We start from the raw sequence: 23,663 nt of genomic DNA, 5'->3' as shown, positions 1-23,663 counted from the left end.
TTATTCCCCATTAATTTCGGGAATAACTTACAGTTATGGTTGGGTTTAGGGAAAGAAAATGGGTCTAGATTACATTTTCGAACAAAAATAGATGTTCCAGGATCAACATAGATGTTAAACAGGATTGCATCTTACTTAGCAAAATCATGACGTGCTGCTTCCATAGTAGTTTTATTCTTTTATGGAAGTCAATGGCTACCAATAACCTGCATGTTCATAATATCTTCTTATGTGTTCAACCGAAGAAAGAAACTCAATAAGGTTTAGAACCACTCAGTGGAAATAAAAAATAAAATAAATAAAATAACGAGGTTATTTTTATCTCTTTAATAATAAAAGCTGTAATTTTGCTACATTTTATTTCAATTTAAAATAACAGTTTTCCTTGTGATGGTCATTTATTTCTGCAAAGCATCATAACTCCACTTTAGTGTCACACAATCCTTCAGATCTTCATTACAATATTATTACAAATTTTGATAATATTTTTTGTGGCAACTGAAATATTAAATCACCTTCCACAACACTGAGGAATAGACAGTTAAAAAAAATCACAACCTTTATTTGAAATAAAATCTTTTATTTTAATCAATAAAATGTGACCTTGGCAAAAAAATAAATAAATTGATGGATGGATGGATTGATGAATGGATGAAAGGATGGATGGATGGATGGATACTGTAGATGGATGGATGGATGGATGCATGTACGGATGGACAGATGGACGGACAGACACAGACAGAAAAAAAATCTGGTATCTTAATAAATCTGCATTTCCACTATAGAATAGCACAATTAGTTTCAGCATTGTTAGTAATCAGAAATGTTAACTGAGGAATAAATAAACATTTTTGAAAGTTTTCTGAAGGATTGCGTGAGTAATGATACTGAAAAAATACATTACATTTTAATATGCGTATTCACATCGAGAGAAGTTGTTTTTAATTGAAACTATTAAAAATATTTCAGAATATTATGAATTTATTTGTATTTTTTTACTTAAAGTGATTTTGGCTAGCATAGACTTAAAGGATTTTCTTTAGCTGTGGTGGCAGGCCTTTTACACTGATCTCCCAACTACCTATGGCATTATTTCAATGACAAAATGTCTTGAGCGCAGTATTACAAGCGGAGATCGCGTTCATGTAATACGATCATGCAAATCTCTTTGCTTGCATGCAGATTTCCTCTGTTTGTGCACAAAACGTCTTGCACACCCTCAAATATACAACTTAAGAGTTCACAAGGCTGTTTTATCATAAAATAGGTGTTTGTTTCAACAAATAGCCTAAAAGTAAAGTCAAATTAGACACATACTTTGTATAGTTTGACCTAATGTAAACTGAAATAGCTAATCAGGTCAGAATTTAAGGCCCAATCCCACTTCTACCCTTTAGCCCTTCCCTTTACCCCTAACCCTCGTTTTGCGTGTTTAAGTGAAGGAGTAGGGGTTTCCCAATTCTCTTTAGCTTGAAGGCGTATAGGGCTAAGGGGGAGGGCTAGATGCCCTTTCAAACTGAGATTTTCCAGGACTACACTCTAAACCAAGGGGTAAGAAAATTTCCCAGAATACACCAGCCTCAACGGCAGGATAGCTGGAGGTAAGGAGATGCGCAAATTAGTTTTTTTTGTCATTATTATGAATTTTTACTGCAAACAAGCGTATGTTTTAATACATTCATAATTGCGTTCATGTTTTACCGTCATGCTTTAAAAAAAAAATAAAAAATTAAAACCACTAAATTTCGCCATCTATAATCCCTAATAATAATTAAACAAAAAGTATAATACCCTCCATTTTCAATGTAAAATTTGCACACTGGAAACAACTAAAGGTTTTAAATGAGCAGCTGTAATGTAGCCGTGGCGGGAATGAATTTTAGTGTGGCAAAAAGATTAAAAACCTTAATGTAAATCCAAATTTGATGTGTTGAAAACAGCACTTACTAAAATGCTGGAAGAGCAAAGATATTGACGTTTAGGTAAAATTTTAGCTTGGACTGAGGACATATTACATTAACTGGTACAACAAAATGTAAATGAAGGATTATTTAAAAAGAAATGAATAGATAATAATAATAAATATTACAATATTTTCAAGTTAACATTCACAATGACTAAAATTGACCAGACCAGTAAAAACAATTCCAGACTAAACAGCCAAATTTGTCTAACTAAAAAAACAACAATAACAACAACAACAACACCACCAACAACAGTTCAATAAATATTCTGAAAAAAGATTGATCTGACGAGAGAAACTGACTGAACAAAAATCTAGTTACTGCAAAACTATTAGTTGATGCTGTTTGAAAGTTTTCCGAGTAAACCCAATGAAATCAAAAAGTGCTCCAAATTTGGTCCCTATTTACAAAAGAAGCTGCTCGGCCATAATTCACCCGTGGCTTTCATCTAAGTCTCGGTGACAAGCATTATTTGGTTTGTCAGTCAGAGACGCTCTTGGGTTTAATAATGCGGGTGTCGCTCACTCCACGGGTGTCCAAAGGCCTTGGCAATTCAGATATAATGGGAGTGATAAGAAATGATTGACAGAAGCATCTGGACATCTAGCCGAGCTCAAAGAGCAGGCGTTTTAGACAACCAGCTGTGTACAATAGTGTTTTTCTCCTTTCGGTATTAAAATAGCAAAGGAGCCGCGGAGCTAAAGCGGCGGTGACATTTTCTGCAAGCGCTCGGCACGTTGACCCGCGTCTCCTGGGGTCCAGCATTAAGGTTCCTTGGCATCGCAGAGATTTGTAAAAATATTAAAAAAAAGATGAAAGTGAAGACAAAGGATTAAACTCTACTTTTGTACATCTCAAAACACAGAGATTTATTTATTCGAGTAGAAAACATACACATTTATATTTTCAAGTGTCAGTCATTTGAAACGTATTACTTTTCACATCTAATATTAAGATAGACATGCCGGTAAAAAGGGTGAAAATAATTAACAGTTATCATACTAGTGATCATACTTTATCAGTTGATTAATTACATTAAAATGATAGATTTTTCATGATACATTTTCTACAATGTTGTTTAAATGGAAACATTTTAGGAACCCTTTACTTAAAGTGGATGTTCATAAGACTGTCATGAAACCCTTATATCACATGTCATGAATGTGAATGAGATTTAATGCATGCTCATTCATTTATTTTGCTTCGGGTTAGTCTCTAATTTGCTTCGGGTTAGTTCCTAATCAAGATGGAGGAACTGGTGTATGCTGGAACTAAACTTTCACACTCCATTGCCGCAAGCCCCCAGTTACCAACCAAAAAGCGGCCTGCTCCACAACCACCTATGAGCCCTCCTGGAAGAGCCCTCCGATCACACCGCCAGGGCCCAAACAACAACGCCCCATCTTCAGCTGGTGAACACAAGAGCTCTCTGTGATGTGTGTCGGGGGCCTGCTTAGATAACAGTGTCTTTATCAAATGTTTTCAGAACAAGCAGGAACCCAGTGTGTCTGCAGCTTTCTCTAAGCAGATATGTGTTGTGTTAAGTGACAGAAAACCAAAGACTTCATCAGGCCGTTTAGCAAATCATTCAAATCTGGTGTCTATTAAATGTAGATCTGAGACTACTATAGAAAAAACAGCTAAAACTGTTAAGTTAGCGCTTTTAAACGTCAGATCACTCAACAATAAGTCTCTTTTAGTCAATGATTTTATCAACACAAATTGCCTTGATTTTATGCTTTTAAATGAAACTTGGCTAGATGACAGTTGTAGCGCAGCAGTTCTAAATGAAGCAGCTCCTTTAAACTTTGACTTTTTGAGTGTTTGCAGAGTTAATAGGAGAGGTGGAGGCATCGCTGCCCTGTTTAAAGATATGTATGAATGTAAACAAGTGTCATTTGGTGACTATTTTTCTTTTGAATATCTGAGTATAGCACTGAAAGGGTCTCCACGCATCTTACTGATCATTATCTACAGACCTCTAAAATATTCTCCAGCTTTTATTGAGGATTTTACAGAGCTGTTATCAATAGTAACCTCTGAATATGATTATTTTAGTATTGCTGGGGATTTTAATATTCACATTGATAATCCAGAAATCAATGCTGTAAAAGAACTGATGACTGTTTTTAACACTTTTGATCTGACTCAGCATCTTCAAGGACCCACAGACAATCGTGGACACACCCTTGATCTACTTATAACTAAGGGTTTACACATTTCATCGACTGTTGTTAAGGATGTGGCACTATCTGATCATTTCTGTATCTTTTTTGATATATTGATCACTCCAGCTATTAAAGACAGATCTGTCTCTGTCAGAAAGAGATGCATAAATGAGAACACCAGTGAGCAGTTTATGAAGGCCATATCACTAGCACCAAGTATATCTGCTGATTCTGTTGATTCTCTCCTTGATTTGTTTAATTCTAAAATTGAGAATGTCATAAATGACATCGCTCCTGTTAAAGTCAAGAAGATGACTGGCAGGCAAAAGGGATCTTGGACAAGGTCATCGAGAGTACAAATGATGAAAAGACAGTGCAGAAAAGCTGAGCGTATGTGGAGAAAGACGAAACTAGTAGTCCATTATAACATCTATAAAGACAGTCTTCATGCCTTTAATATGGAACTAAACACTGCTAGACATACTTTCTTTTCAAGCCTTATAAACAGCAACTTAAATAATGCTCGTACACTCTTTGCAACGATAGAGAGACTCACAAACCCCCCCAGTCAGATTCCAAGTGAGCTCCTCTCTGAAAGCAAATGTAATGAGTTTGCTCATTTCTTCACTGATAAGATCAATAATATCAGAAAGGCAATCAGCTCATCCAATCAGTCAAGTTGTGTCGATATCAAACAAGCTCAACCACAACTTGAGAAGTCAGACATTATGTCTGATTTCATGGCAATTAACGGCAAAATCTTAGAAGAAATTGTGCAAGTTATGAAAACATCAACCTGCAGTCTTGACACGCTCCCCACATCATTCTTCAAAACGGTGTTTACCTGTTTAGACATGGATCTTCTAAAAGTGGTAAATGCTTCACTTCTCTCAGGGATTTTTTCAACCTCACTTAAAACTGCAGTTGTTAAACCCCTCTTGAAGAAGAGCAACCTGGATAACACCCTACTGAGCAATTACAGGCCAATCTCAAATCTCCCTTTCATTGGCAAAATCATTGAAAAAGTTGTTTTTAACCAGGTTAACAAGTTCTTAAACTTCAGGGGGTGTTTAGACAATTTTCAATTGGGGTTCAGAGCACATCACAGTACAGAGAGAGCTCTTATAAAGATAATCAATGATATACGCCTAAATACAGATTCAGGTAAAATAACAGTGCTGGTATTGTTGGATCTCAGTGCTGCATTTGACACTGTCGATCACAGCATACTTCTGGATAGGCTGGAAAACTGGGTTGGGCTGTCTGGCACAGTCCTCAAATGGTTTAGATCTTACCTTGAAGGGAGAGGTTACCATGTCAGTATAGGTGACCACAGGTCGAGGTGGACACCCATGACATGTGGAGTCCCACAAGGCTCGATTCTGGCACCTCTGCACTGTTAGACATTTCTGTAAATTACACAGTTATTTACTGTATTTCACCCAGTGTAATACTGCAAATTCCTTTTACGGTAAATAACTGTATTTACCGTTGCATTATGGGAATTTAGTGTGACGTCGAACAACATATACAGCGATGTACTGTATTTGTAAAAATTCGTGTATTATACTGTATTTTCCACAACTGCTTCAACGCCACCTTGCGGCGATTCGACTACTCTGCACCACATTTTGCCTGAGGACCCTGGAGCAATTCTGGAGGACAATTTATTAGTGTGCCTGAAGAACATACTGGATTTAACAAACTTTACTCTGGTAAGCTGAGGCAGTGTTTCATTTTACAGAATGTTTTGTGGACGAGAATAGAACAAAGTAAAGTATAAAGTTGGCTGTTATTATTTTCTCTGGCTTGGCGTTATTTCGCCCATTTGAGAAATATATCATCTATTAAGATGTTACCTTTATTTAATTTATTACATTAACACTACTATTACTTTAAATAAGACTGTTTATGACTATTAGCCATTGTTCTCGTCATATCTTTTTATTTATTTACATAGGAACCGGTGTTGCAGCGGGTTTTGGTTTAGGAGGGAACCAGAGGTATGCAGACAGTTTTGGAGGACACTTAGCACGAGACAACGGTCCGGCAGAGAGTGTTTTCCCCCAGAAGAATATGAATGAAAGACATCAAATAATCCAGGTAAAAGCGCGTCTGTCTGTGCTGACAACACTCGACATTGATTTGAGCACCTCTATTAGCATTTGTTTGCTCGGCAACATTGGCTGAAGCGATCTTAAAATGGTAATGTTAACTGTTAGCTAAACTGAGCTAAGTTTATACTGAATTGGACTCAAACTCATTTTAACGTGCAACGTTTAACTTATATTGATTTATACTATATATATATTAGATGTTGTGAACTTATTTTTCTCTGGTTTAGAGTAACTTATATCGTTAGCTTGAGAAAATAACATCGCGACGTAACCTATAAGAACGTTAACGTAATTCTACAATATGCATAGAGGTAAAGTTGGTTTTATATTCGCACATTCGTTCATTTAGAAGACTCTAATGTTATACTGTTTACCATGTTACTTTGAATATTCGATCAGAATTAGCATGCCAGTATGACTTGAAATCAACATTAACACTGTTTATTTGACCGTGAACATGTTGTACTTTGATAGTCGTTAGCTGCTAAAATGATTTCACTATTTAGAGTTTGCAAATAATACTTTTATGAAATTAAATTATTAAGGGGGAAGTCTGAATCTGCTAATATAAAACCAACTTTACCTCTATGCATTATGATAATAACCACCTTTTTGCTATTTATTGTTTGCTAATTATTTTTTTATCACAACTCTTGACATTTGGTTTAACATAATTGTTACCATTATATTTTTTTCTGTTTAGATATGGCACGAGCACAGCACCAGGTTTTGTCTGAAGAAACAAACAGCATTTCGGAGGAACATCTTGATCAGCACAGCCTTATGCTTAAAAAATAAGCAAGACCAGTAAGCAACCAAGGTAAACAAATAAAAAAAAAGTTGTGTGGAGGTTGTGGATTGTAGCATGGTATTCTTATCTGTATTTTTGGCTTTTTTATGGTCTCAATATAGAATACTGGGAGCCTGCCTGTGCAAACTGGACCTCATACAACAGTAAGTACTGTACATCTATTTGTTTCTCAATATAGTAACGTTACTTTTAATACAAAATGTGTCACATGTTTAGTTGCTAGCTAAATAAAAAATCTTTTTCCCTTTTTTATTAAACCATTTAGTAGGGTTTTTTTCATCTTTGTTTATAATATTTTTGAGCAGATTGAGGTCTGTCATGGGTCAGACATTTCAAAATACAATAATTAGTATTGGGATACATGCATTTGTCTATGTATTAAATGTCTTTTTCCCCATTTCATGTTGCCTAAATATTTTGTAATATTAAATAATAAATATTATTATATTAAATAAAATAATAAAAAATTTTGTATAAATAATTCCAGAGGATGAAACAAAATGCACAGCAACAACCAGAGTGAGCCAGAAGATAGCAGGAGAAGTAGTGAAGAGAAAGACAACCATGAACAACAGTGAGTTATCCTTCTTTCACCAGCTAACTGAGAACTTGGATTAGGTGAGACACTCTCAATAGTTGTATCAGTATTCAGTCTGTTTTAGTTTATTAGGAATACATAAAACAAATAGTCTAATCTGTCCTGCTGTGAATCAACCCATCACAAATGCTTCAATGTTTTTGTAAAACCTTGTTAGGGGAAAAAATAAACAGGACATTCTGGTTAGTTATCTTTTAAACATGGTAGTGAGCAGGTTATGAGCAGGAGCCAGTTGCTCAGTACCAGCTGAAAACTAGCCCAACCTAGCTGCCATGCTTCAAAATAATTAACCAGTATATGATTTATTTTTTTTAAACAAGCTTCTTCTATGCTTATGTTAGTCTGTTTGTCCTTATCCAGAGTTCTTCATAATCCTGGACTGGGCCAAATCCTGACCAGATGCTGTGGTGGTCATGGAGGAGTGAATCCTAAAAGACACACGTGATCAATGAGTTTCCGCATTGATCCAATGGGCCAGCCTGACCACCCGCTGGTGAACTTTCAAGCCTCCGGTGCCTAGACTGCAGCCTTGCACAAGTTTGGCTAGAGGAGAACTGGTCGTGCCCAACTGAGCCTGGTTTCACTCAAGGGCTTTTATTCTACACTTTCGTCAGTTGGTGAAGTTTCTTCCATGCCACTGTCGCCACTGGATCGCTTGGCTACGATTGGTGGATCAGTGGATCAGTGTTTGGACTTTCAGCAGTGACATTTACTGCTTCAATTCTGAAAACTGGACTGAAGCAGCTTCAATTTACAAGAACTTCTATGTTAAGCTGCTTTGACATCATTGATCTACATTATAAAAGTGCAATAGAAATAAAGATGAATTGCATTTGAACATGTGAATTCAGACCTTGTTGAGCATTTGACACCAGAATTAGTAATATTTTAAAGTTGTGTTGTTTCTGAGTCGGCTAATAGTTACAAATATTTATTTTTCCAACAATATGCAATTCAGAAGTTTAAATTTTTATTGTACATGTATGTTCTAGTGCTTTGTGTGATTTATTTATTTATAATGTGTTGATTTTATTGCTTAATGTAATTTTCACACATTTTCCTTAAATGCTTTAAGCATTATTAATGTTTTAAAGAATGGAATATTTTGTAACTGTGTCTGGTTTAATGTCAGTAGTACTTAGTACAATTGGGTTTTTTTTTCTCAACAATATGCAGGTCAGACACTTAAATTAGTTTTGTACATGTATGTTAATGTGCTTTGTCATTTTCAATGTTTTTTTTTCTTAAAATAAAATATTTTGAATGATTGAAATGTAATGTTTTTACAAATTTTTAAGCTTGTTTTAAGCATCTCCAATGTTTTAAATAAAGAGTGTTTATTTTGTTAATATTTTGTAATTGTGTCTTTTTTAGGTCTATAGTATTAAAATAATATTAATAAAATTATATTATAAAATATTTAGGACAAAATTAAAAGGTTTACAGTAGCTAACTGTTAACTTAGGTTTTTACAGTAGTTAACCATTTTCAGACACTACAGTAACATGCTGTAAACGGATTTACAGTTGTATACTGTAAATCTAAAATACAGTAACTTACTGGCAACAGTGTTGCCAGTAAGTTACTGTAAAAACCCTTTGAAATGTCTAACAGTGTGCTGTTCAACCTTTACATGCTCCCTCTAAGCCAAATAATGAGAAAGAACGTTCGAGGTTACAGAAGTAACCCTTCGTTCCCCGAGGAGGGGAACGGAAGTGCCATGAATGGGAGGATTCGGATCAGAAGCCGCTTATCTGGAGAGTATTGAACGGGCCAATGAATGAAATTAATTGGCAGCGTAAGCTTGCGCAGGTGTGCGACATCTGCAATTATCTCAGCATATAAGCACACCTGAAGCCAGCAGACGCCATCCTTTTAAGCTGAAGAGACTTTCAAACAGCTAAGGGACAGTCATTATGGCGACGGAATATGGCACTTCCGTTCCCCTCCTCGGGGAACGAAGGGTTACTTCTGTAACCTCGAACGTTCCCCTTCGGTTGGGGAACTTCAGTGCCATGAATGGGAGAATATGGAAAGCGCCATAATGACTGCACCTTACCAACACCCCCGATGAGGAGATAGTCAAGCAAGCGTGACGCACCCACATCATGGGGGGCGCGGTCCTCCAACGTGTCCCTGGCCCTAATTTATCCTACTTCAACAGAAGTTTTACGGATTTAGATATATTTTTTGGGAAGTCGTGAGCATCTAGATAATTCTAGGAAATACGACAGTACGTTGGGAAGCGTGCAATCCCGATAGGGAGGACGCTGCGGAGGCCATCCGTTACCCAAGGGGGGGATAGATGGCAGAATTTACATATGGACTAGCCCTAAAAAGGGGGAGTACGCATAGCAAAAGAGTGGTTAGCGGAGAGGGAAGACACGGGTCCGCCCAGGGGGGGGACTTAACCGTGGCGGAATAAGCATATGGGATCGCCTAGTGGGGATCACGCATAGCAGGCACCTATACCCAAAACGCGGGCTGTCCAGCGGGCAGACCTACAACGTAGTGGGCCAGCAAGTGACTCCTCCGCTGAGTCAGTGCTGGGGGCCACGGAGGAATCTGCAGGGCTCACCTGACGGGGAACTTTACTGACAGATAAAAAAGGCGCACGTACCTCCGTGTTAGGGAGAATGGCGCAGCAAGCGTGTTTCAACACCCTACCGAGTTGTCTCCTCAATCACCAAAGGGTTACCTAATACCCTTGAGGAAACCGGCTCCACTCGCAGATTGTAAAACCTTACAAATGTGTTGGGTGTCGCCCAGCCCGCAGCTCTACAGATGTCTGTTAGAGAGGCGCCGCGTGCACGCGCCCAAGAGGATGCAACGCTCCGAGTGGAGTGTGCACGAACTCCCGGGGGACACGGCTGACCTCGACTCGAATAAGCGAGTGAAATGGCATCCACAATCCAGTGGGATAATCTTTGTTTTGATACGGCACTTCCCTGCTGCCGACCGCCATAACAGACAAAGAGCTGCTCAGATGATCTAAAATTCTGAGTACTGTCCACATAAATGCGCAGAGCGCGAACTGGACAAAGTAAAGAAAGGGCTGGGTCTGCCTCCTCCGGGGGCAGCGCTTGCAGGTTCACTACCTGATCTCTAAAGGGGGTGGTAGGAACCTTGGGCACATAACCGGGGCGGGGTCTCAGGATGACGTGAGAGTAATCCGGCCCGAATTCCAGGCACGAGTCACTGACCGAAAATGCCTCCAGGTCCCCGACCCTCTTGATGGAGGCCAACGCAACCAGCAGAGCTGTCTTCAGGGACAGAAATCTTAGAGATACTGATTCGAGTGGCTCAAAGGGATCGGATCGCAGACTCGTGAGAACGAGGGCGAGATCCCAAGAGGGCATGAGAGGGGGGCGAAATGGATTAATTCGCCTAGCACCCCTAAGGAACTGGATGACCAGGTTATGCTTTCCCATGGTGCCGCCAGCTACCGCGCTATGATAAGCGGAGATGGCGGCCACATAAACCTTGAGAGTGGAGGGCGACAGCCTGCTGTCCAACTTCTCTTGAAGGAAAGAGAGCACAACACTAATCTGGCAATTTCGGGGGTCTTCTCTGCGAGAGACGCACCATTCAGTGAATAGACTCCACTTCAGGGCGTAGGCGCGCCTCGTGGAGGGGGCTCTAGCCTGAGTGATGGTATTAACCACCGCAGTCGGTAGGTTACCTAAGTCTTCCTCGCGTCTAGGGACCACACGTGGAGGTTCCAAAGATCGGGGCGAGGGTGCCAGATGGTGCCCTGTCCCTGAGAGAGTAGGTCCTCTCTCAAAGGGATCCGCCAGGGGAGGGCCGTCGCGAGGAGTGAGAGCTCTGATATCCAGGTCCGGTTGGGCCAAAGGGGCGCAACTAGCAGAACCTGTTCCTCGTCCTCCCTGACCTTGCACAGAAACTGCGCGAGCAGGCTCACTGGGGGAAACGCATACTTGCGCATGCCCCGAGGCCAGCTGTGGGCCAGTGCATCCGTGCCGAGAGAGCCCTCGGTCAGGGAAAAAAACAACTGGCAGTGAGCGTTCTCGGGGGAAGCAAACAGATCGATCTGGGCCTCCCCGAATCGCGCCCATATCAGCTGAACAGACTCGGGGTGGAGTCTCCATTCTCCAGGGCGTAACAGCTGTCGTGAGAGCGCATCGGCTGCACGATTGAGCGTGCCTGGGACGTGAATGGCGCGCAGCGATTTCAGCCGCGGGTGACTCCAGAGGAGCAGACGGCGGGCGAGCTGAGACATGCGGCGAGAGCGCATACCCCCCATGCGGTTGATATACGCCGCCGCCGCCATACTGTCCGTCCTGACCAGCACGTGTTGCCGCTCCAGCACCGGTAAAAAGCGGTGGAGAGCGAGGAACACTGCCAACAGCTCTAGGCGATTGATATGCCAATGCAGCTGGGCACCCTTCCAGAGGCCCGCAGCCGCATGCCCGCGACACACGGCCCCCCAACCCGTGTTGGAAGCGTCTGTTGAAACAACAACATGGCTGGACGCCTGTCCTAGAGGCACACCGGCCTGTAGGAACGAGGGGTCGTTCCAAGGGCTGAGGGCGCGGCGACACAGCGCAGTAACCGAGACCCGGTGTGTGCCCGCGTGCCATGCGCGTCTGGGGACCCGATCGTGAAGCCAGTGCTGAAGTGGTCTCATATGGAGCAACCCGAGCGGCGTGACGGCGGCTGCGGATGCCATATGCCCCAGGAGCCTCTGAAAGAACTTCAGTGGGACCACTAGTTTGCTGTCGAGCTCCCTCAGACAGTTCAGCAACAGGCGAGCGCGTTCCTCGGAGAGGTGCGCTACCATGGTGATCGAGTCCAGCTCCATCCCGAGAAAAGAAATCCTCTGCACGGGGGCGAGTTTGCTCTTTTCTCGGTTGACCTGAAGCCCCAGTAGGCGGAGATGCCGAAGCACCTTGTCCCTGTGCATAATCAATTGCTCCCGCGAGTGGGCTAAAATCAGCCAGTCGTCGAGATAATTGAGTATGCGAATGCCCGCGAGCCGAAGGGGCGCTAGGGCACCCTCCGCGAGTTTGGTGAAGACCCGCGGAGACAGAGAGAGCCCGAAGGGGAGGACCTTGTACTGCCACGCTCGACCCTCGAACGCAAACCGCAGAAATTGCCGGTGGCGTGGAAGAATGGAGACATGGAAATACGCGTCCTTCAGGTCTATGGCTGCAAACCAATCCCGAGGACGAACGCATTGGAGAATGCGCCTCTGCGTGAGCATTCTGAACGGCAGCTTGTGCAGACAGCGGTTCAAAACGCGCAGATCTAGGATTGGCCGTGACCCACCGCTCTTTTTGGGTACGATGAAGTATGGGCTGTAAAACCCACTCTCCATCTCGGCTGGAGGAACCGGCTCGATTGCACCCTTCGCCAGGAGGGCAGCAATCTCCTCTCGCAAGACAGGGGCGGACAGGGGGTTGACCCTGGAGAAATACACGCCCGTAAACTTGGGGGGCCGTTTCGCGAACTGAATCGCGTAACCGAGTCTGATTGTGCGTATGAGCCACCGCGAGGGGCTGGCCCGCGCTAACCAGGCAGGCAGAGCCCCTGCTAATGGAGTCATCGCTACAATCGCTGACGTACCAGCGGTGGGGCAGCGCGGAGTGGGTGTGCTGATCCGGGAAGCACGAGGGTCCCGCGGAAGAGCTGGAGGAGAGCGATTCGCTCTGGCTCCGCACCCTGACTCCGGAGAGGGGGCTGGAGGGCTGAGGAAAGGGAGACCGTCCCCCCAGCGCTCGTGAGCCACTGGCGAAGCACGTAGAGTCTGCGAGCCGGAAGGCAGCGCGTCCCGGACTGGCAGAACTCGTGCAGTCACATCCGGGGAAGGGAAAAAGTGCTCTTTTACTGATGTTTTGGTGGCACTGAAAAGTACCGTTGTTATCGGGGCCCCGCCCTCCAGCGGGGAAAGAGCAAGTTTCCTCTTCTCCGGATGGCCTGTCTCAGGGACGCTTCGCGGTCCGTTTACCGGACTTAACGGCGCCCTGGGCAGGAGGGGCTGCCTGCTTTCGAGGTGAACGCCGCGCCCGCTTGGCCGGAGGCGCAGGCGGGGGCGGGGCAGCACTCGTTGGCGGGCGCCCTCGGCGAGGAACAGCGGAGGTGGATGGCTCGGCGGGCGGAGCGGGCTTACGGCCACGCCGATAGATGACATTGCCCATCGCATCCGACTGCTCTTTCACCGCCTTGAATTCCTGGGTGAATTCACCGACGGTGTCGCCGAACAGGCCAGCCTGGGATATGGGCGAGTCAAGAAAGTGAACTTTGTCAACGTCGCGCATATCGGCCAGGTTTAGCCAGAGGTGGCGTTCCTGAACCACAAGTGTGGACATCGTCCTCCCCAGCGCACACGCGGCGGACTTAGTAGTCCGAAGAGCATAATCGGTCGCGGTGCGCAGCTCATGTAATAAGCTTGGGTTGGACCCGCCCTCGTGCAGCTCGGCCAGCGCCTGCGCTTGGTAGCGCTGGTAGGTGGCCATCGCGTGCAAAGCAGAAGCAGCCTGGCCCGCAGCCTTATAAGCTCTGGCTCCGAGGGAGGCAGACAACCTACAGGCTTTGGACGGGAGGCGGGGCAAACCCCGCCACGTAGAGGCGCCGCGCGGACAAAGATTGACCGCGATAGCGCGCTCCACTGACGGGATCGCCTCATACCCCCTGGCAGCTCCGCCGTCAAGGGCGGTGAGGGCGGAGGCACTCGCAGCACGGGCAGAGAAAGGTGCCCTCCAGGACTGCGTGAGCCTACTGTGCACTTCCGGGAAGAAGGGGACGAGAGGCTTCGAAGGCTTCGCCTTCTGGTCCTCTACGTAGCACCCATCTAGTCGGTCCGGCCGCGGAGCTGGGGGATAAACCATCTCCAACCCCACGGCCGAAGCAGCCCGGGAAAGCACGGCTAACATGTCCGCTTCAGGATCCGATTTGACAGCGCTCACCTGCCCGGAGGGGGCGAGCGGGTCCGGATCTTCGTCGGACAGTGAAAGCCCACCCTCCGATGCCGCGGAGGACATCTGATCTCCGGTGTCAGCGAGTGTGAGAGCTACCATCTGGTTAGACGGATCACTCTCACCACCCGAAGCTTGGATGGAGCGCCGTGAGGAGCGAGAGGTCCGCGAGCCCGTGGGCGGCGGATTAGCTCCCGCTGAAACCCTCAGATCTGCCCGAGCGCCCGCTGCTTTTTTAGAGCAGGAGGCAACTGGGGTGGCTCGCTCTCTTGCGAAAGTTAGCCGCGATCTTAGCTGTGCAACGGTCATGGCATCGCAATGACGACATGAACCGCCCGCGAGCACCGCATTAACATGCTGGACCCCCAAACATGCAATGCAGTGATCGTGTCCATCATCCGGAGACAGGAAACCCCCGCATCCAGAAACGCACAGTCGGAGCGCCATCCTGAAAAGGACGTGCTGCACGACTGTGTTGCTCTTTTAGGAAAGTTGCAACTATACGCACCGCTCTGGAGGACCGGACCCAAAGAACCGCAGGCAAGGGAGTAACCCAGCTCGACCGTCTGCCACCGCGAAGACCCACTCTGGACCGGGAGACACACTCGTTCGCTCTGAAGTGCTGATCAGCAAGAGGAACCCTCATCGACTCACTCAGAAAGGATCTGAAGCGAAAAGGATGGCGTCTGCTGGCTTCAGGTGTGCTTATATGCTGAGATAATTGCAGATGTCGCACACCTGCGCAAGCTTACGCTGCCAATTAATTTCATTCATTGGCCCGTTCAATACTCTCCAGATAAGCGGCTTCTGATCCGAATCCTCCCATTCATGGCACTGAAGTTCCCCAACCGAAGGGGAACCAAATCTCCTACCACAGCTATGCTGATGACACTCAGATCTACCTAGCCTTACAGCCTAATGACTACAGCCCCATTGACACCCTCTGCCAATGCATTGATGAAATGAGCAATTGGATGTGCCAAAACTTTCTTCAGTTAAACAAAGAGAAAACTGAGATGATTGTGTTTGGAAACAAAGATGAGGTTCTCAAGGTAAATGCGTACCTTGGCACTAAAGGTCAAACAACAAAAAATAAGGTCAAGAATCTTGGTGTGACTCTGGAGTCAGATCTGAGTTTCAACAGTCATGTCAAAGCAGTCAGTAAATCAGCATACTATCATCTCAAAAACATAGCAAGAATCAGATGCTTTGTTTCTAGTGAAGATTTAGAAAAACTTGTTCATGCTTTTATCAGCAGCAGGGTGGATTACTGTAATGGACTCCTCACTGGTCTTCCTAAAAAGACAGTCAGACAGTTGCAGCTCATCCAGAACGCTGCAGCCAGAATTCTGACCAGAACCACAAAATCAGAGCACATCACACCTGTCCTCAGGTCTCTACACTGGCTGCCAGTTACATTCAGAATAGATTTTAAAGTATTACTACTGGTCTATAAATCACTAAATGGCCTAGGACCTAAATACATTACAGATATGCTCACTCAATACAAACCTAACAGATCACTCAGATCTTTAGGATCATATAAACTAGAAGTTCCAAGAGTTCAGTCAAAGCAGGGTGAATCGGCTTTTAGCCACTACGCCCCTCGCTGCTGGAATCAGCTTCCAGAAATGATCAGATGTGCTCCAACATTAGGCACATTCAAATCAAGACTGAAAACACATCTGTTTAGCTGTGCCTTTACTGAATGAGCACTGTGCTGCGTCCGACAGATTGCACTATTATGTTTTTCTCTTCTTCTTCATTCTTTTATATCACATTTTACCTGTTTTTATGTTTTGTTTTTATGCATTTTTATTATTGTTTTTATTTTTATTTTACTTGTTTCTTTTATTCTTGTTTATGTAAAGCACTTTGAATTGCCATTGTGTATGAAATGTGCTATATAAATAAACTTGCCTTGCCTTGCCTAATTTATCAGGGGTCACCACAGCAGAATGAACCACCAATGCATGCTCATGACAACTGTTATGAAGTGTTATTTGCTCAGTCATGTTATTTTAAAGGCAAAGATGATGTTGTTTGTTATGGCAACTTGACATAAACAAATACATCATAGCCGGTCTTTATCTTTGTCATGGCAACTAGACATTACCAATACAATGTAACTTTGTCATAGATCTGTCATAAACATGGTTGATTATCATAAGTGCATTATAATTGTGTCATGAAAAAAAATGGTAATGAATATATATGGGAATGATGATGTATTTGGTCTTGGTGGTATAGATTTGCTCCTCTGCTGCTGCTTTGATTATTATGGCAAAGCAAGTACTGAGACCTGCTACTGCCAGTCTGTCGTCTGACAATAAAACATGCTGCTGCAAACATAATATATATGTAACCCCCTTAGCAGATGTAAACATAGGTGGAGCTGGGGTGGAGGAGGGTATCTCCTTAATGAGGAGCAAGCGATCGAGGTGACCGAAACCAATCATCTGCGCCATGTGGTTAATGAGACATCTGACCTGCTGCATCTAATCAGCCTGCCTGTGCATAGAGTTTCATGGCAAAAAATTCACTTGTCATTTTAATGTCTTATTAAAAGTGTCATAACTCTGTTAAACAATTTTAAACAGCCTAATTAGTATTTCATTACAAATTCAGCTTGTATCACTATAGCTGAGGTTGAAAAGAACACTGTTTAAAAAATCATGAAATTTATAATGGCTGCATGACAATCATGTTTATGACAGATTTATGACAAGTTTTGCTGCCTTGGTAATATCATGACAAAAAGAGATTGTGATGTATTTATGTCAAGTTGTCAAAACAAACAATGTCATCTTTTGCATTTTAAATGTCATAACTGAGCGAATGTCACTTAATGACAGTTATTATTATAAGCATGCATTAAATATGGTTTTAAAATGTGGCTATAGAGGTTTCATAAGTGTCTTATGAACCCCGCTCAAGTAAAGTGTTACCCACATTTTCAATAGGAATGTGCTAATTTGCATAAACATTTAACACAAAAAATGTGAATATTTAAAAATTGGGTTGTATATATATATTTCTTCTCTTTATTTTGACAGATTATAGTTCAAAGTATTTTTTTTCTATAACTCTAATATTTATAAAATAAAATGCTGAAATCAATAATGAAAATGATGTATGTAGAAATTTCTTTGTAAGAATCTTAATTAATAACTTATTTATTAAAGCAAACTGTGAACTTTGGTTCATGTAAGTACTGCTGAAGAAAAAACTTATTGCTCAGTGCAGAAGAAAAAACTAATTGTGACAAATAAATGGCCTTTAAAATAATGTATTGTAACTGAAATCGTCAGATGCAAATTGATGCAAAAGCACTTAAACATGTATTTTGGATGTTTTTTTTACATTATACTGAAAAAAGGAGCCCCAAATCTCAAAATTGGTAGGAGCATGATAAAATAGTGTTTTAGCCTGCAGTGTCTCACCTTTAAAGGAGTCTCGCATGCCTTGCCATTTATACCGAGGTAATTTTCTTAATACATTCAACACTCTTCAATTATTCAATGTGCTGATTTAGTATGGGTACACTCAGCTCTTGCCGTTCCACAAGATAATTCTATGTCATTTCTCAACGTGAAATAAATCAACACAGCAGCATCTGGCATAATAATTTAGCTTCAAATCAGTTGTGTGAGCAAATAGACTTAAATAATATGCACAGAAATATGTTATACTCTACTCTGAGTCACTCACATTCTACATGTTGATGACTGATGATGAAGAAACAAGCAGACATTTGTTAAAAAAAAAAACTTTTCAACAAAAATAAGTTTTAGAAATAATAAGTAGGCTATTATTATGTCCTGGAAGGTCTCAAAGGTGTCTATTTTATGCCAATATCTTTAGATATTATAATGCAATTAATGTATACAGTAGTAGTAATTTTTAGGGTGAACATCATTTTTATTATTATTTTCTGTTATCATTCATTCATTTTCTTGTCGGCTTAGTCCCTTTATTAATCCGGGGTCGCCACCGTGGAATGAACCGCCAACTTATCCAGCAAGTTTTTACGCAGCTGATGCCCTTCCAGCCGCAACCCATCTCTGGGAAACATCCACACACACATTCACACACTACGGAAAATTTAGCCTACCCAATTCATCAGTACCACATGTCTTTGGACTGTGGGGGAAACCAGAGCACCCGGAGGAAACCCACGCGAAGGCAGGGAGAACGTGCAAACTCCACACAGAAACGCCAGCTGAGCCGAGGTTCGAACCAGCGACCTTCTTGCTGTGAGGCGACAACACTACCTACTGCGCCACTGCCTCACCCTCATCTGATATCATATTCAGCTTAATAAATAACTATTCAGTTATTTAATCTTGTGTGCACTTTCGATTAAAATAATAAGATCTGTGGAAAACGATATCTTCGCTTTTTAATAGTCAATTATTTTATTAGTAAATACTTTATATTATGAACTTACTATCCATCAACATCTCTTGAAAACTTCAAAAAATTAATGAATCCAATAAATAAATGAATAAACAAACAAACCAACAAACAAACAAATAAATAAATAAATAAATAAATGAAACTCTTCTACTATTGTAAAAAGCTACTGCTTTTACAATATATAGGCTATGCGGAATAATGTTACAAAAGCTGTTTATGGAACATCATGAACCCTTTTAAATACTAATACATAGCTTTAATGTATCAATATGCATTCCTTAGGTACTAACATGTATGGCTGGATTAATTTAAAGACTAGGCTACGGAAAGAGGGAGCCCTCTGCTGAAGAATTAATTCGCGCTATGACACATGAGACACCTCTTTGCGTTGTGCTTTCACATGCTGATAATGTGAAGTATTCTTTTCGTCCACTGCTGTCCAAAAACAGTGACATCGGTAAACTGTGGCTCGGAGTGGCTGCAGTTTTGAGAAGCCCTGTTTAATCTCCCATAAGGGTAACCAAATGCCCCATTTTTTCCCCTGGAAAGTCCCTTATTTCCCAGTTCCTTATTTCAGCTCTAGCGTGAGAATTTTTTCAGACAAAGGTAGACTAAACAAGTGCATCGTAATACAAAAAATGAAATTGAAACAGTATCCATTATTATAGTGCAGTAAGAGAGCTCAGGATAGGCGGAATCTTGCTGTATAGCCTAATAGACTCATAACTGAAGCTCTGTCTCCGCTGTGCATCTGCACAATCCTAATCCCACGCCCAATCCCAATCATAATCGAGACACTTTGTGAGAAAACTCAAATAGCCTACACAAACAGAATCCAAATGTTGATCGCTGCAAAGTATCTCAATAAAATACATGGTTTAAGTCAAACTGACAAAGCTAGAAAGCAAACTTTTAAATGAATTCCCCATTTTATAAAAACGACATTAATAATCCAGAGAAATGAAATTTTGGTGCTGGCTTTGATCAGACAATATCTTAACATGCTAACCTTCTTTAATTGATTGACTCACGACCAAATAAGAAATTACAAGCATGGATTAAACTTTTAGGCCTAAGATATCCTATTGAAAGAATTTATTTTAAAGAACTCATTTTTGAAGAATTGCAAATGTGTGTGTGTGTTTTTTTTGGTAACACTTTATAATAACTACACACTATGAACCATTTATTAAGCATCAGCTACATTAATATATGTTAATAAGCGGTTTATAACTGCAGCTACAAATGCTGTATTCTTGACTTAAAAACATGTTTAATGTGCTTAACAATTGTGTTTTCATATACTTTGTTAATGAATAATTATTCAATAATAAAATATATCATTATATACAAACTAGTTATTTATGCATAGTTGATGTTTTTTAAGATTATTCAGAATGCATAAGTATATAAACTATTCAAATGAACATTTATATACCTTATTATTCAGGCAGTTATTAATAGTTATTTTGTATGTTAATAAATGTTTTATTAACTCAACTTCATTCAGTTTTGAGACCTAATCTAAAGTGAGGACTATTTATGCTTTAAAAATCTCATATGAATAACAACTAAAGGCTTCGTTATAGTCTAAAGAGAGGAAAGTAGAAAATAAATGACTTTATTAATTTATATTAATTTGAAGATACACAAAAAAACTGCATCAAATTAAAAATAAATATTTGCAATCGTATCTAAAATTTAAATTACCGTACAGTTGAAACACTGCTAAATAATATTGAAATGTTGCATCATATTATATTGGTAAATGAATATATTGTTGTTGTTTTAATCCAATTTTATATTGTATTTATGTAAAATATTGTTCATTTGATACTGAGCCTTTAATTATCATGTATAAGGGATTTATAAAGCATTAATAGTCCACACTTTAGATTAGCTCACAAAACTGGATGAAGTTTAGCTAATAAAGCATTTATTAACATAGATAGTAACCCTTACTATATTAACTAACTCATAATGAATGATCTTAAACACCACCAACTACTGTACTCATAAATACAAAATGATCTGTAAATAATGCAAGAATTAATTTAGTAATGAAAAATGAATAAACTCACAAATTATAAATGAACAATTATTAAGCACATTATGATTATGCTCATAAGTTAAGAATAAAACATTTAGCTGCGGTTATAAACTGCTTACTAACATGTATTAATGTAGAGTTAATGCTAAACAGATAATAAATATACTATATGCTAATGCTTAAAAAATATTTGTAGTGTGCATCTAAGTGTTACCCCTACTTTTATTAAAAAACCTTTAGGTTAATAATAAATAATTATAAATCAAATAGTGGAAAAGTAGATAATATTATTAATTTGCTAAATATTATTATTATTAATAATAATAATAATAATAATAATAATAATAATAATAATAATAATAATAATAATAAAAATAATAATAATAATAATAAAGCTACTTTTGTGAGGAGCTTAAATAAATGGGAGCCCTTGGGTTTGTATAGCCCCAGAGCCCAATATGTTCATAATCCAGCTCTGCTTATATGTACCTTTTACCTAAAAAAAAGTGTGCCTCTTAAAAGGTTACTTTTCCAGTGACAGCTTTTATACCTTTATTTCTGAGAGTTTAATGTTGTGAAAGGTTTATCTTTTTTGTGAGAAAAAAGCAAGACGGTTAACAAATTCATCCAAAAACAATTCAACAACATAATGCATATTCTCAGCTCTGCACCCAGTTTTGTCCCAGGACTCAAGAAATCTATGACATTTAATAATAATAAAAGATAAAAAGTGACAAGCCCCAAACAGAAGCAAAAATGATAATGCATTCTTTCATTTTGTGTTTGCAGCACTGGGTGTATTTCCAATAGTAAGCGCGGCTTTTAATTTCAGCAATATCTGTCCCGAGGGTCAGCAGCTGCGCAGAAACACTGTTTATCAGGGCCAAACACTGTGGGCTCAAACCGGCCTCCTTTAATCACAAACGGCTCTTCAGCTTCATTCTTTCGGACTGATTTTCATCTCTCTCTTTCCTCACACTCATATGCACACAATTCCGTCTAGGAATAAAGAGCAACACACATGTGCTGCCCGAAATGTGCGAAGGGACCAAGATGGATTACTGGTGCTGCGCTGGCACATTCGCTCTTTGAAAAATGATATTAGCCTCCAGTCCCGCAAGATAAAACTAATCCCGCCGAGTCTAACATGGCACTTAGACTGGTAAAGAGCACACAAAACTCATAACGGCCAAATCTCTGCATTCATTTGCATTCTAGTTGAGGTTTCTTTCACCAAATGAAACTAATTTCTTCTATTAAAAATGCAGTAAAAAGAATGGTGATCAACATAGAATTGGGTTAATTCGTGGAAAATGCTGCTGCTTGGCATTTTTCTCATTTAAGGCAACTGTTTTTTATGAAGAACTAGAATACTTGACCTTTTGAAAAAAATCTGTTCACATGATCACAATAAGTGTTTGCAGAATAATATATGAATGTAAACAGGCTATAGATACAATAAATCCATTATGTGAGAGAAAATTAGCCTTCAGAATATTTTATTTGCATGATAATGTTTTAATGGTTTCCATATTCATTTCTAGAAAACAGAATAGCAATGTTTTAACTTTAAAAGTGGATGGAAGAGAAAAGGGTGACAGTATGCATAAGCCCCAGGAAATGTAGGGGCACAGCACAGGTTGAGGGTTGCCCAGGGATAACCCAGGCCCCCCATAACCACCAACCCTTCCGCACCGCACCCACCCACCCCACTCCGCACTTCACTTACAAGATTGCTTACGTTATTCTACCTTAAACCCCCCCTCCCCCTCACTCTTCAATTATGAGATCGCTACCAACTAATCTACACAAAACAACAAAATGTAACGAGCAAAAAAAAAAAAAAACACAAAACAAAACAAAACAACAACAAAATGAATGAAAAAAAAAACAAGCCAAGACAAAAATAATATAACATAACATTTAACAAAACAAAAGCTCTAATAGAAAGTATCCACAGTATTTTATATCAATCTATAGGCATGTTTTTCAATTAATTCATCATCAAAATTATAATGTTCTTATAGGAAAATTTTCTAACACTGCAAGGAACATGTAATATTTTCAAATCTATTTATATATATTTTAAACTAGCTTAATCTCTGTACAATATAGTAAATCCATTTTGTGAAAAATGTTTGTCATTTAGAGTATTATATTTGCATGACATGTTTTGAGGCTGGTTATATTAATTTCTAGTAAACTCAATACCAATGTTTTTACTTTAAAATTGGATTGAAGAAATCTTTTCTTTAAGGAATATTTGTCCATTTTTTGTTTGATCACCACTTTCCCATTTGGTATTCTGATAAATGTTCATTTTCTCAAACAAAAAAAACAAAACAAAACAAAACAACACAAAACAAAACTTTGTTTTACACAGAGAATGCCCTTCCAGCTGCAACCCATCACTGGGAAACACCCATACACACTTATTCACACACATACACTACGGACAATTTAGCTTACCCAATTCACCTATAGTTCATGTCTTTGGACTTGTGGGGGAACCGGAGCACAGCACCCAGAGGAAACCCAAGCTAACACAGGGAGAACATGCAAAACTCCACACAGAAATACTAACTGACTGGCCAACAGCTG

At 40.7% G+C, this 23,663-nt stretch overlaps 1 protein-coding gene and 1 long non-coding RNA gene across 10 annotated transcripts in view; one reads left to right on the top strand and one right to left on the bottom strand.

Annotated features, from left to right (window-relative positions):
• The window catches only part of cntn4 (contactin 4), a 445,220-nt gene that overhangs the window by 73,537 nt on the left and 348,020 nt on the right, over nucleotides 1-23,663 (bottom strand).
• Nucleotides 6,221-7,616, top strand: LOC137496009 (uncharacterized). The gene is made up of 4 exons (XR_011016072.2): nucleotides 6,221-6,235; nucleotides 6,953-7,069; nucleotides 7,162-7,203; nucleotides 7,548-7,616. It is a non-coding gene; the product is annotated as an uncharacterized lncRNA (long non-coding RNA).

The sequence above is a fragment of the Danio rerio genome, chromosome 6, assembly GCF_049306965.1.
Source record: "Danio rerio strain Tuebingen ecotype United States chromosome 6, GRCz12tu, whole genome shotgun sequence".
Lineage (NCBI taxonomy): Eukaryota > Metazoa > Chordata > Actinopteri > Cypriniformes > Danionidae > Danio > Danio rerio.
Note: the sequence above shows the minus strand (reverse complement) of the source record. Positions and strands in the feature narration are given on the sequence as shown.